Genomic DNA, 13192 nt, shown 5'->3' with positions numbered 1-13192 from the left:
TTTTTGTAAGGGTATTAAGGATTCCATCTTTATTAACTTGCCTTCTGCCTGTAAGAAGCCACCTCGCTGTGAAGGGGTTGCTGGAAGGGTTAGCTAGTGTTGTGGCAACCAGCAGGTTTTCTGAAAACAAGATAAGATAGCTTCATCTGCCTGAATCCTGCTTTGGCAAGAATCAACATGTCTGGTTGCATGCGCGCGCACACACACACACACTGCCCTGCCCTATTCCCAGCAGTATGTATATTCATCACTTTTCAGGTAGAACAAATTACCAGCAGTACCTCTGATCGAGACATCAATCACTAACCTGTGACCAATCAGATCTGAGGCAGTTGCATTGTTCTCTCAGTTTGGGAGACCACTGTTTGACAATTCTGAGATCCTTACCTTTGGAATTCCGTGCAGGACAACATGATTTTGAAACATTTGAAATGTATCTTGGTTCTACAATACTTTATTTGTTTCGTCGCAACAGAGATTGCAGCTGCGAAAGGTAATGCAATTGTGTGAACTTTTACATGACCTGTAAGTCCTACTGTATGTGGCAGAAGTTGTTTAATCTCTTTCAATAGGAAAGCCTTTTAAAATGAAAGTACATGTTGGATTCCCGAGCCAAATCTGCATCTATTGTAACATGTTAATTTGACATAGACTATGATTATTTGCCTATTCTTTTTGATGTAGCCTGACTATAAAGCATATGGGTTATGCTTGTTGTTGTTACTTTGCCCCCCGTGAGTCATATTGTTCAGAAATTCTAAGTAGGGCATACTCCAAACAGATTTGTGGATCAATATATATATATATATATAGCAGTCGGTCATCACATTGCCATACAGAGTAGTTTACACTGCTCATCTCTTGTCACCTCTTCAGCTCTCCCTGAGCCACTCAACCTGTCATTGGCGTGGGAGTCTGAATTCCGTATAAAGCTGTCGTGGAACGCACCAAAGGATTTAGATGCATCATGCAAGGTGAACTACATGATCACTACAAGGATCGGAGAGGTGAGTCATCTGTTTCACCCGGGCCCACGAAAGGGACATTTATTTTAATACAAATATTAATTTGGAATTGATTTAACTACAGACTGGTTTGCCCGCATAGACTGAATGGGGACACATATTCATGCATACAATAGAAAACAATCAAATGCAAAATATGAATCTCAATTAAATTTATATCAAAAGCCAAGTAAAATATTTATTCACATTTCAAAACTTTTCTTATAGCTACTTTATAAATGATAACATTTTAAAGTATGAGAAACATCTGCTATGAAGTGATGTTAACCTGTAGGCCATATCATATTAATCTAAGATATAACACTGAATTTGAAATTCCAGTTAACATTTTTCTTTGCAGAGGAGACCCAAAGTAGAGACAACTTTCAAGTTGTATAAAGAGTATAGACTCTCTACAGAAGATGCAGTGAATTACACAGTGCAAACAAACCCCAAACACTGTACAGGTAGAACCATAAGCAAACCTGTCAGCAAATCCATCACTAAACCCACAGGTAGGTAACAATCACTGGGGCAAATCCTAACTTTGAATTTTCACTTAGTCTCCCTCTGAAATCATTGCATGACTGAGTGAAAAGTTGGCTTAAGTGGAAGGAGTTTCCCTTTATGAATTGGGACAGGTGTACCCCTCTGAACTATATCCAATGTGTCTACTGTAATATGAACAATGTGCTGCAATTTAATATTGTTTTACATGTTTGAAATTCCCTTGCATTTAATTCTAGTTTACGGTAGGTACTGTACATCCAATAAAATATTGAACAAAGGGGGTGAGCAAACAGCCACACAGCTTAAGGCTATGCTGGATGGAAAACCTTAATCTTAACATTTAAATCTCCATCTCTCTCTTTGTCAGATCCTATTTTTGTAGTCTGCCATGAGTCTGTTCTCTCTCTCAAATATATATATATATTAGAGAGAGAGAACAGACTACAGTATATATATATATATATATTTATTTATAACAGAGTTGGTGAAGAACTTCCAGTGTTCCCTCTACTCCTCTAAGGCCATGAACTGCAGCTGGCTCCCAGCCAATCAGGCCTCAGACCTCCAGCTCTACTATGGGTGAGAACTATTCTACTTCCTGTCAAAATCCCCTAATACATCCCTACCCAATTCAACGGATAACAACTGAACTGGTAAAATAACTCCTGGAACACTGAATATTTGTCAGTTGAGCTGTGTCAGTTTAGCTGAGCAGTGACAGATTGTCAACCCTCTCATCCCTTATGTTTCAGGTACCTTTGTCCCTCCCACATAGCAGCATGCAGTGAGTACCAGTACAGAGAAGGTCAAAGGACAGGGTGTCACCTGAGAGGATCCTTCCTTCAATATGACGTCTACTTCAAGGTCAATGGGACTCTCGATGGCTTATCTGTACAGAATAACTTCCTGGTGCTTCCTAGATATCATGGTAAGAATAACGATATCCTCATGGTATGATCTGAAAAACATTCAAACACATTTACCTCAGGAAGTGAAGTCAGTAAAAATGTCACGCCCTGACCGTCGAGATCCTTTTATTCTCTGTTTGTTTGGTCAGGGTGTGACTCGGGGTGGGAAAGTCTATGCTTTCTGGTTCTTTGTTTTTGGCAGGGTATGATTCTCAATCAGGGACAGCTGTCTATCATTGTCTCTGATTGGGAATCATACTTAGGCAGCCTTTTTTTCCTTTTCTCATTTGTGGGTTGTTGTCTTCGTTTAATTCATGTATAGCCTTACGGAGCTTCACGTTACTTTTTGTTTTTTGTTGGCGACGTTTAAAAATAAAGAAAAATGTACGCTCACCACGCTGCACCTTGGTCCGGTCATTTTCAAGACTACGTTCGTGACAGTCGTCAATATAAAAAAGCTATATCTTTATGAAAGTAGACCAACCAGTGAGTAATTGTATGATACAACTATTCTCTCAAGTATGCAATACTGTTTATTAATAATACTCTCATTTATCTAATGTTATACTATATGTCTGATTCCCTTCAGTCAAGCCCCCAGCCCCTAAGGTGAAGATCACAGAGGAAGGTAGGAATCTCATCCTGAGCTGGGACCCTCCAACATAGGCGCTGTCCACTGCTGGAATTTCATCTTAAAATACAACAAGTGTCAAGAGTCTCTGGTAAGCCCTGGATGTGGGGATATTTTTATTTATTTATGTCACCCTTTATATATCCATGAAAACAAACTACACACAATAACCCATAATGACAAAGAGAAAGAAGGTTTAGACATTTTTGCAAATTAACAAAAATAAAAACGGATACCTTATTTACATGAGTATTCAGCCCCTTTGCTATGAGACTCAAAATTTAAGATAAGGTGCATCCTGTTTCCATTGATCATCCTTGAGATGTTTCTACAACCTGATTGGACTCCAACTGTTGTAAATTCAATTATTTGGACATGATTTGGAAATGCACACACCTGTCTATATAAGGTCCCACAGTTAAGAGCAAAAACAAAGCCATAACGTCGAAGGAATTTGTGCGTAGAGCTCCGAGACAGGATTGTGTCGAGGCACAGCTCTGGGGAAGAGTACCAAAACATGTCTACAGCATTGAAGGTCCGCAAGAACAGTGGCCTCCCTCATTCTTAAATGGAATATGTTTGTAACCACCAAGACTCTTCCTAGAGCTGGCCGCCCAGCCAAACTGAGCAATCGGGGGAGGGCCTTGGTCAGGGAGGTGATCAAGAACCTGATGGTCACTCTGACAGAGCTTGAGAGTTCCTCTCTAGAGATGAGAGAACTTTCCAGAAGGACAACCATCTTTGCAGCACTCCACCAGTCAGGCCTTTATGGTAGAGTAGCCGGACGGAAGCCACTCTTCAGTAAAAGGCACATGACAGCCTGCTTGGAGTTTACCAAAAGGCACCCAAATACTCTCAGACCATGAGAAACAAGATTCTCTGGTCTGATGAAACCAAGAATGAACTCTTTGATATGAATGCCAAGCGTCACATCTGGAGGAAACCTGGCACCATCCCTACGGTGAAGCATGGTGGTAGCAGCATCATGCTGTGGGATGTTTTTCTGTGGCAGGGACTGGGAGACTAGTTAGGATCGACGCAAAGTACTGAGAGAACCTTGATGAAAACCTGCTCCAGAGCGCCCAGGACCTCAGACTGGGGCGAAGGTTTTACCTTCCAACAGGAGATTAATATGAGAAACTCCCCAAATACAGGTGTGCCAAGCTTCTAGCGTCATACCCAAGAAGACTAAAGCAGGAAGTACCAGTGACTCGCTCAATACGGAAGTGGTCGGCTGACGGGGATGCTACGCTACAGGACTGTTTTGCTAGCACAGACCAGAATATGTTACGGATTCATCAAATGGCATTGAGTATACCACCTCAGTCATTGGCTTCATCAATAAGTGAATTGACTACATCGTCCCCACAGTGACCGTACGTACATATCCCAACCAGAAGCCATGGATTACAGTCAACATCCGCATCGAGCTAAAGCCTAGAGCTAACACTTTCAAGGAGCAGGACACTATTCCGGATGTTTATCAGAAATCCCGCTATTCCTTCAGACGAACCATCAAACAAGCAAAGCGTCAATACAGGATTAAGATTGAATCCTACTACACCGGCTCTGATGCTCATCGGATATGGCAGGGCTTGAAAACTATTACGGATTACAAAGGGAAACCCAGCCATGAGCTGCCCAGTGACACGAGCATACCAGATGAGCTAAATGCCTTTTCTAGTAGAAAGATGAGGAAGGGAAGCGCTACTAAGGTACACAATAGTACATTTTGGTAGCTAGAAGGTGCTCTTTGGTAAAAGGGGTAAATTGGTCATCAAAAAGGGATTTCTAAAAACCTATTTTTTTTCTTTGTCATTATAGGGTATTGTGTGTAGATTGATGAGGGGAAATAAAACAATTTAATCAATTTTAGAATAAGGCTGTAACATAACAAAATGTATAAAAAGTCCAGGGGTCTGAATACTTTCCAAAGGCACTGCACGCCACTCAGTCGTGTCATTTTTATACAGGTTAGTCTCACGGAGATAAAAATCTATTTTGCAACAGGGAACTTTTCAGAACCTGTGTTTTGTAATAATACTTAATGATCCATAAACAAATACACAGATAATGAGGCCTAAAGATTAGCTGGCTGCAGACAGAATGTGTCAGATGAGGGGTTGGGCGTTCTGCTATTGTCAACATAACACCGGTCACGTATGCGAATTACACCAATAAAAATAGAGCTTTAGTCACTGGACAGTATTTGCATTGTTTTTACAGACTTACTGAATGTGTTAGAATAAAGGGCTTTGGACATCTGCTGTGTGTGCTTGTGTGTGTGCGTGCATGGGTGTGTCAGTCAAATAGTACACTTTCAGTTCCACTCATGGTTCTGTGTATGTTTCTTCCAGGGTAAGGAAATACAATTGGAACATGTACCAGGGAAGGTTTCATATGACCAGAGATGCCAGTACAGAGTCAAGCTTAAAGCAGTCTATACGAAATGGTGTGGGGAGGGAGGCAGCGACTGGAGCGAAGAGGAATTCTATGGTACTTTCTCCTCTTTCTCTACATTCTCTCCCTCTTTCAGAACACAGACAGTGGTGTAATTGTGTTACCATACCACCATGTTCCCGTTATCAAATAAAATAGAAGACAAATAGTCTGTATAATAGTATATGTCGTCTTAATAGAGTCCCTGCCCATCTTCTAAAAATGTCTGGAATGCTAAATCTTCAAATAGTATCTTAAATAATCCCACAGCGCCCCCCAAAAATATACACTGCTCAAAAAAATAAAGGGAACACTTTAACAACACTATGTAACTCCAAGTCAATCACACTTCTGAACTCAAACTGTCCACTTAGGAAGCAACACTGATTTACAATACATTTCACATGCTGTTGTGCAAATGGAATAGACAACAGGTTGAAATTATAGGCAATTAGCAAGACACCCCCAATAAAGAAGTGGTTTTGCAGGTGGTGACCACAGACCACTTCTCAGTTCCTATGCTTCCTGGCTGATGTTTTGGTCACTTTTGAATGCTGGCGGTGCTTTCATTCTAGTGGTAGCATGAGACGGAGTCAACAACCCACACAAGTGGCTCAGGTAGTGCAGCTCATCCAGCATGGAACATCAATGCGAGCTGTGGCAAGAAGGTTTGCTGTGTCTGTCAGCGTAGTGTCCAGAGCATGGAGGCGCTACCATGAGACAGGCCAGTACATCAGAAGGCGTGGAGGAGGCCGTAGGAGGGCAACAACCCAGCAGCAGGACCGCTACCTCCGCCTTTGTGCAAGGAGGAGCACTGCCAGAGCCCTGCAAAATGACCTCCAGCAGACCACAAATGTGCATGTCTGCTCAAACGGTCAGAAACCGACTCCACGAGGGTGGTATGAGGGCTCGACGTCCACAGGTGGGGGTTGTGCTTACAGCCCAACACTGTGCAGGACGTTTGGCATTTGCCAGAGAACACCAAGATTGGCAAATTCGCCACTGGCGCCCTGTGCTCTTCACAGATGAAAGCAGGTTCACACTGAGCACGTGACAGGGCCGCACAGCCCTCCATTTGCTCGCCAGAGTTAGCCTGACTGCCATTAGGTACCGAGATGAGATCCTCAGACCCCTTGTGAGACCATATGCTGGTGCGGTTGGCCCTGGGTTCCTCCTAATGCAAGACAATGCTAGACCTCATGTGGCTGGAATGTGTCAGCAGTTCCTGCAAGAGGAAAGCATTGATGCTATGGACTGGCCCGCCCGTTCCCCAGACCTGAATCCAATTGAGCACATCTGGGACATCATGTCTTGCTCCATCCACCAACGCCACGTTGCACCACAGACTGTCCAGGAGTTGGGGGATGCTTTAGTCCAGGTCTGGGAGGAGATCCCTCAGGAGACCATCCACCACCTCATCAGGAGCATGCCCAGGCGTTGTAGGGAGGTCATACAGGCACGTGGAGGCCACACACACTACTGAGCCTCATTTTGACTTGTTTTAAGGACATTACATCAAAGTTGGATCAGCCTGTAGTGTGGTTTTCCACTTTAATTTTGAGTGAGACTCCAAATCCAGACCTCCATGGGTTGATAAATTTGATTTCCATTGATAACTTTTGTGATTTTGTTGTCAGCACATTCAACTATGTAAAGAAAAAAGTATTTAATAAGAATATTTCATTCATTCAGATCAAGGATGTGTTATTTTAGTGTACCCTTTATTTTTTGAGCAGTGTATATTTTTTAATACTAACTCACTTGCCTTTTGTTAACTTGCACTTGACTTTTTCCCCCTCAGCTAGCACTCTGCTAGCACTGACTGCTAATAGCTCTTTATTGAGAAAAAATGTACTTACTATGACTGAGATATGTGGTTGTCCCACCTACTGTAGCTATCGTAAGATGAATGCACTAACACCAAGTCACTCTGGATAGGAGTGGCCGCTATAGGATTCAAATGTAAATGTGTTTAGATTTGATTGAGTGGAAAAGAGATATATGAAATGTGATTTTACTCATTTTGGTGGTGCATTTTGGGCTTATTTTTTGTGTGTTCTTTTTCAGGCACAGAAATAAGTTTTTCCCCCAAGATTCCCCCGAGGACCCTAACTGAACTGCTTAAGAGTGTCCGGAGTGGGAGCTCCGCAATCGATCATAGAGCAGCACTCCAACTCTGAAACCACTCATGACTGCAATTCTTCCTCTCTATACCTCTCTCTTTCCTTTCTTCTGTGTTGCTCAAGCAGCTCTGGATTTCTGTGCTTCTCCACCCTAGCTTTTGATGCAGCCTTCTTTCTTTTCTGCCAAGATAACAAGAAGTTTAGATTAATCAGATTGTTCTAGATTATTGCACATCCACTAAAAGGGGCATTACACTCAAAAAATGTAACGTTTGGCACGTTTGCACACCTCAAAAGTAGTCTTATGTCTCAAAAGTAGACTTAAAGGGATAGATCACCAAAATTACCAACGTACATTGGATTCCTTACCCTGTAAGCAGTCAATGGACAAGGCAAGACAGCAGTCCATGCTTTGGTTTATAGCACAAAACCACTGCAAGTGGATATCCCCGATTTTTATAAGCATTTTCACATTCCATGTCCAAATCATCCCAGTGCCAAAAATTGATTGTCTAGCTCAATAAAGTTAGTTTAAGATGTTTGGACATGAAATGTGAAATATGCTAATATCACAGATATTCAGTTAAATTGGTTTTGTGCTATCAATGTTAAAAAGATGGAGACCGTGACCAGGTAAACAAACCCAAGCAAGGATTGCTGTGTTCTCTTGTTAGACTGCTTACAGGTTAAGGAAGCAAGCAGAATACTACCCTGTACCCCACTGCTGGCTTGCCTCGGAAGCTAAGCAGGGTTGGTCCTGGTCGGTCTCTGGAGACCAGATACTGTTGGAAGTGGTGTCGGAGGGCCAGTAGGATGCACTCTTTCCTCTTGTCTAAAAAAATATATATCCCAATGCCCTGGGGCATTGCTTTGTGTAGGGTGCTGTCTTTCAGATGGGATGTTAAATGGGTGTCCTGACTCTCTGTGATCACTAAAGATCCCATGGCACTTATCTTAAGAGTAAGGGTGTTAACCCTGGTGTTCTGACTAAATTCCCAATCTGGCGACCTAATCATCCCCAGCTTCCATTTGGCTCATTCATCCCCCAGGTCATTGCTATAAATGAGAATGGCTTCAGTCAATTTAACTGGCACAATAAGGGTTAAGTAAAATGAACACAAATTACATATTGGTTTATTTAACTATGCATTTAAATCCACATCCCAGGCCATTTATTGTGTAGACACACCTACAGTGCCTTGTGAAAGTATTCGGCCCCCTTGAACTTTGCGACCTTTTGCCACATTTCAGGCTTCAAACATAAAGATTTCAACTGAATCAACAACAAGTGGGACACAATCATGAAGTGGAACGACATTTATTGGATATTTCAAACTTTTTTAACAAATCAAAAACTGAAAAATTGGGCGTGCAAAATTATTCAGCCCCTTTACTTTCAGTGCAGCAAACTCTCTCCAGAAGTTCAGTGAGGATCTCTGAATGATCCAATGTTGACCTAAATGACTAATGATGATAAATACAATCCACCTGTGTGTAATCAAGTCTCTGTATAAATGCACCTGCACTGTGATAGTCTCAGAGGTCCGTTAAAAGCGCAGAGAGCATCATGAAGAACAAGGAACACACCAGGCAGGTCCGAGATACTGTTGTGAAGAAGTTTAAAGCCGGATTTGGATACAAAAAGATTTCCCAAGCTTTAAACAACCCAAGGAGCACTGCAAGTGATAATATTGAAATGGAAGGAGTATCAGACCACTGCAAATCTAACCAAGACCTGGCCGTCCCTCAACTTTCAGCTCATACAAGGAGAAGACTGATCAGAGATGCAGCCAAGAGGCCCATGATCACTCTGGATGAACTGCAGAGATATACAGCTGAGGTGGGAGACTCTGTCCATAGGACAACAATCAGTCGTATATTGCACAAATCTGGCCTCTATGGAAGAGTGGCAAGAAGAAAGACATTTCTTAAAGATATCCATAAAAAGTGTCGTTTAATGTTTGCCACAAGCCACCTGGGAGACACACCAAACATGTGGAAGAAGGTGCTCTGGTCAGATGAAACCAAAATTGAACTTTTTGGCAACAATGCAAAACGTTATGTTTGGTGTAAAAGCAACACAGCTCATCACCCTTAACACACCATCCCCACTGTCAAACATGGTGGTGGCAGCATCATGGTTTGGGCCTGCTTTTCTTCAGCAGGGACAGGGAAGATGGTTAAAATTGATGGGAAGATGGATGGAGCCAAATACAGGACCATTCTGGAAGAGAACCTGATGGAGTCTGCAAAAGACCTGAGACTGGGACGGAGATTTGTCTTCCAACAAGACAATGATCCAAAACATAAAGCAAAGTCTACAATGGAATGGTTCAAAAATAAACATATCCAGGTGTTAGAATGGCCAAGTCAAAGTCCAGACCTGAATCCAATCGAGAATCTGTGGAAAGAACTGAAAACTGCTGTTCACAAATGCTCTCCATCCAACCTCACTGAGCTCGAGCTGTTTTGCAAGGAGGAATGGGAAAAAAATTCAGTCTCTCGATGTGCAAAACTGATCGAGACATACCCCAAGCGACTTACAGCTGTAATCACAGCAAAAGGTGGCGCTACAAAGTATTAACTTAAGGGAGCTGAATAATTTTGTACGCCAAATTTTTCAGTTTTCGATTTGTTAAAAAAGTTTGAAATATCCAATAAATGTCGTTCCACTTCATGATTTGTGTCCCACTTGTTGTTAATTCTTCACAAAAATATACAGTTTTATATCTTTATGTTTGAAGCCTGAAATGTGGCAAAAGGTCGCAAAGTTCAAGGGGGCCGAATACTTTCGCAAGGCACTGTAGATGAAAAAGATGAGCACCAAATAAGACCTGGAAATTATATGGTGTTGATCTTTTCATGTTGGCGTTGAGACATACAGCTGGCTTGGGGTTTATATTCATCTTGTGAAAAGGAGAAAATAAAAACATGTATAATTATAAGAAAGTCTGGGTTTATGTGTGTCTCTCTCAGTCTGCATTGTTCCTTGAGGGTTTGTAACCATACAACTGGGCAATAGTCAAGATGTGACAAAACCAGAGCTTGCAGGAGTTGCATGTGATGTTAAAAAAAGCAGACCGTCTCGTTATCACAGACAAACCTCTCCCATCTTTACAACAATAGAATCAATATTCTTGGACCATGACAGATTACAATCTAATAGAACACCAATAAGTTTAGTGGTCAGTGGAAAAGATAAACACCACAAGTCTGGAAATGATTTTTCATTCATTTACATTTACAAAACATATGGTCTAGGATGGGGACATCTGTTGACAGAGCACCACTTTTGGTGTTCTAAAAACAACAAAACTTTGGATTTTTAATTGTAATGTGCCTTTGAAAAATCATAAATGTTACTTTTTTTAGCAGTGGTGGGACGCGAAAGGGTCACGCAGGGATTGTGATTGTTCAGATTTTTTTTTCTTTAGGTTTTTGCTCTCAATAACAATTCTAATAAAATAACAAAATTGGATGTGCTAACAATGCTTAAACCCCATCTTTTTTTTTAGGTCTGGGAAAAACCTGAAAAAAGTAAATAATTGCAGTGCGGTTGCCCTTTAATTCATGTGTGCATGCAGCTTGAACTGTTGTTTGGTTAGCAGTGTATCTGTTGCGCACATAGTACGATGGAGTTACATTGTACATGCATCAGAAACTGCTTCTATCATTACCGTAACTGAACTTTGAATTACTGTATCAGACAACATATGGTATTGATAAATGAGCATTACGGTAATGAGAAGGCCAATAGCAAATTTAGCTAACCAAGCTGTTATGACGCATAACTAGAAAACTAGCTAGATAACTAGCTAGAAAACTTACATCATCAATTCTGTCACGAATCCCGCTTCCTGAGTCTGTGTTTGCCTGTGTTTCTGTCCTGGAGTGTGTTTCTGGTGTCCTGGAACGCACCCTGTCTGGTTGCCGGGCGAATTAGCTTGTTGGGAGATCGATGTTCACCCGCACCTGTATCCCATCAGTAATCTGCACACCTGTCCTGATCATCACCTCTTCCCTTCAAAAGCTCTGACCTGACATCCATTCCCTGCCGGATCGTTAGCCATGAACAGTATGTTGTGCCATAGTATCAGCCTAAAGTTGGATAGAATTTGTTTTGTTTTTTACGTATTGCTTGCCTTAAACTTACCTCCGTTTGTTCTGTCTTCAGTTACTCACCCGGATCATTTACCCCATTCCCGCCTGGTCGTTTTTAACCTCCAAGACTCCCTCTGCCCACTGCCTTGGATCCACCTTTTACCTCAAGGCAGGCAATGCTCTCATCGGAGGATTCCGCTACCCCATTGGATCCACCTATTTACTCCCATCAACTCACCACCGCTGCCCGCTACGTCACCTGGATATATCTACCCATTCACATTCACTTGTAAATAAATACTCACCTTCTTCCTACTCTCCTTGTCCTGGTCTGCTTCTGGGTTCGATTTTGAAAGAACGTGACAAATTCATGCTCTTTCTAATCTATTATACTGTAAATAGTTTAAATAATTATTCTCAAACATAAATATTACAGTTATGGTAATCTAAAATGGGTAAATGGTGTGTAAGAGGACAATTATCAAATTAAAACATAATAAAAGAGAAAAGACTCACTTACCTTGTAGCCATCTTTGATCTTCTCTTAGTAATGTATTATGGGTAAAAAAATAATGACATTTATTTTAAATTTTTTACAGGAACTGTACTTTTTACAGGAACTGTAAAAAACACACAACGATAATGAGAAACAAGTGCTTGGACACACATTTTTCTGTCTGAAATAAGACTTGTTTATAATGTGAATACCCAGAAATGATAACTGTCTTTGAATATGTAACACTTTACACTTTATAAATGAAATGCATGTAAAGTCCTGCAAAATTGACCTGGATGTGTTACGGTAATGAGACTAAACACAAAAAAATAATATTGGAGCCCAAAACAAGTTAGAGACAAAAACTAAGCATATATAGCTGAATTCATCACAGACATGGTTTCATGAGAATCACCCGCATAAGTAATAAATCATCAACCAGTACAGATATCAATTGCCATACTCGCAGATATAAATTGCCATAGTCAACTCCATCTTTTTCCTGCCACGGTAGGATTTACCCTCCATCCTCCTTCTCTTCCAAACCTCTCCTTTCCAGTTTGAAGGGTATTTTCCTGGAGTGGGATGATGCTGCACTGGACTGACTGGTTCAGCTAACTAACATTAGCTAACTACATGGTTGACACTGCAGCTAGCTAATTTAGCGACTTTATCTAGTAGAAATCTAATGTGAAAGCTACTTAAACTATTGCAACATCTGATTAATCTGTTCACTCATTATGCCAATGACAAGTTAGCCAAGATGCAGAGATAATATGGGGAGCTATAAACAGGAGATTAATCATTATCTGTCAGATTCTGGATTAGCCTAAAATAGCGGGTTAGCTACCTAGCCATTTGATTAGCACTCGCCCTCAAAACACAATTTCAACAGCAGAATTAAATCTGAGAAATACTTACTTCTGATTGCGTCTTGCTTAAAACCCACAAACAAAAATAAAGCCACAAACAAAAATATC

At 41.2% G+C, this 13192-nt stretch overlaps 1 pseudogene; it reads left to right on the top strand.

The window, feature by feature from the left end:
• Positions 1-270: 270 nt before the first annotated feature.
• Positions 271-8923, top strand: LOC124014248 (annotated as a pseudogene).
• Positions 8924-13192: the final 4269 nt, after the last annotated feature.

Source organism: Oncorhynchus gorbuscha, linkage group LG25 (genome assembly GCF_021184085.1).
Source record: "Oncorhynchus gorbuscha isolate QuinsamMale2020 ecotype Even-year linkage group LG25, OgorEven_v1.0, whole genome shotgun sequence".
NCBI lineage: Eukaryota > Metazoa > Chordata > Actinopteri > Salmoniformes > Salmonidae > Oncorhynchus > Oncorhynchus gorbuscha.
This window is presented reverse-complemented; position numbering and strand designations above follow the sequence as displayed.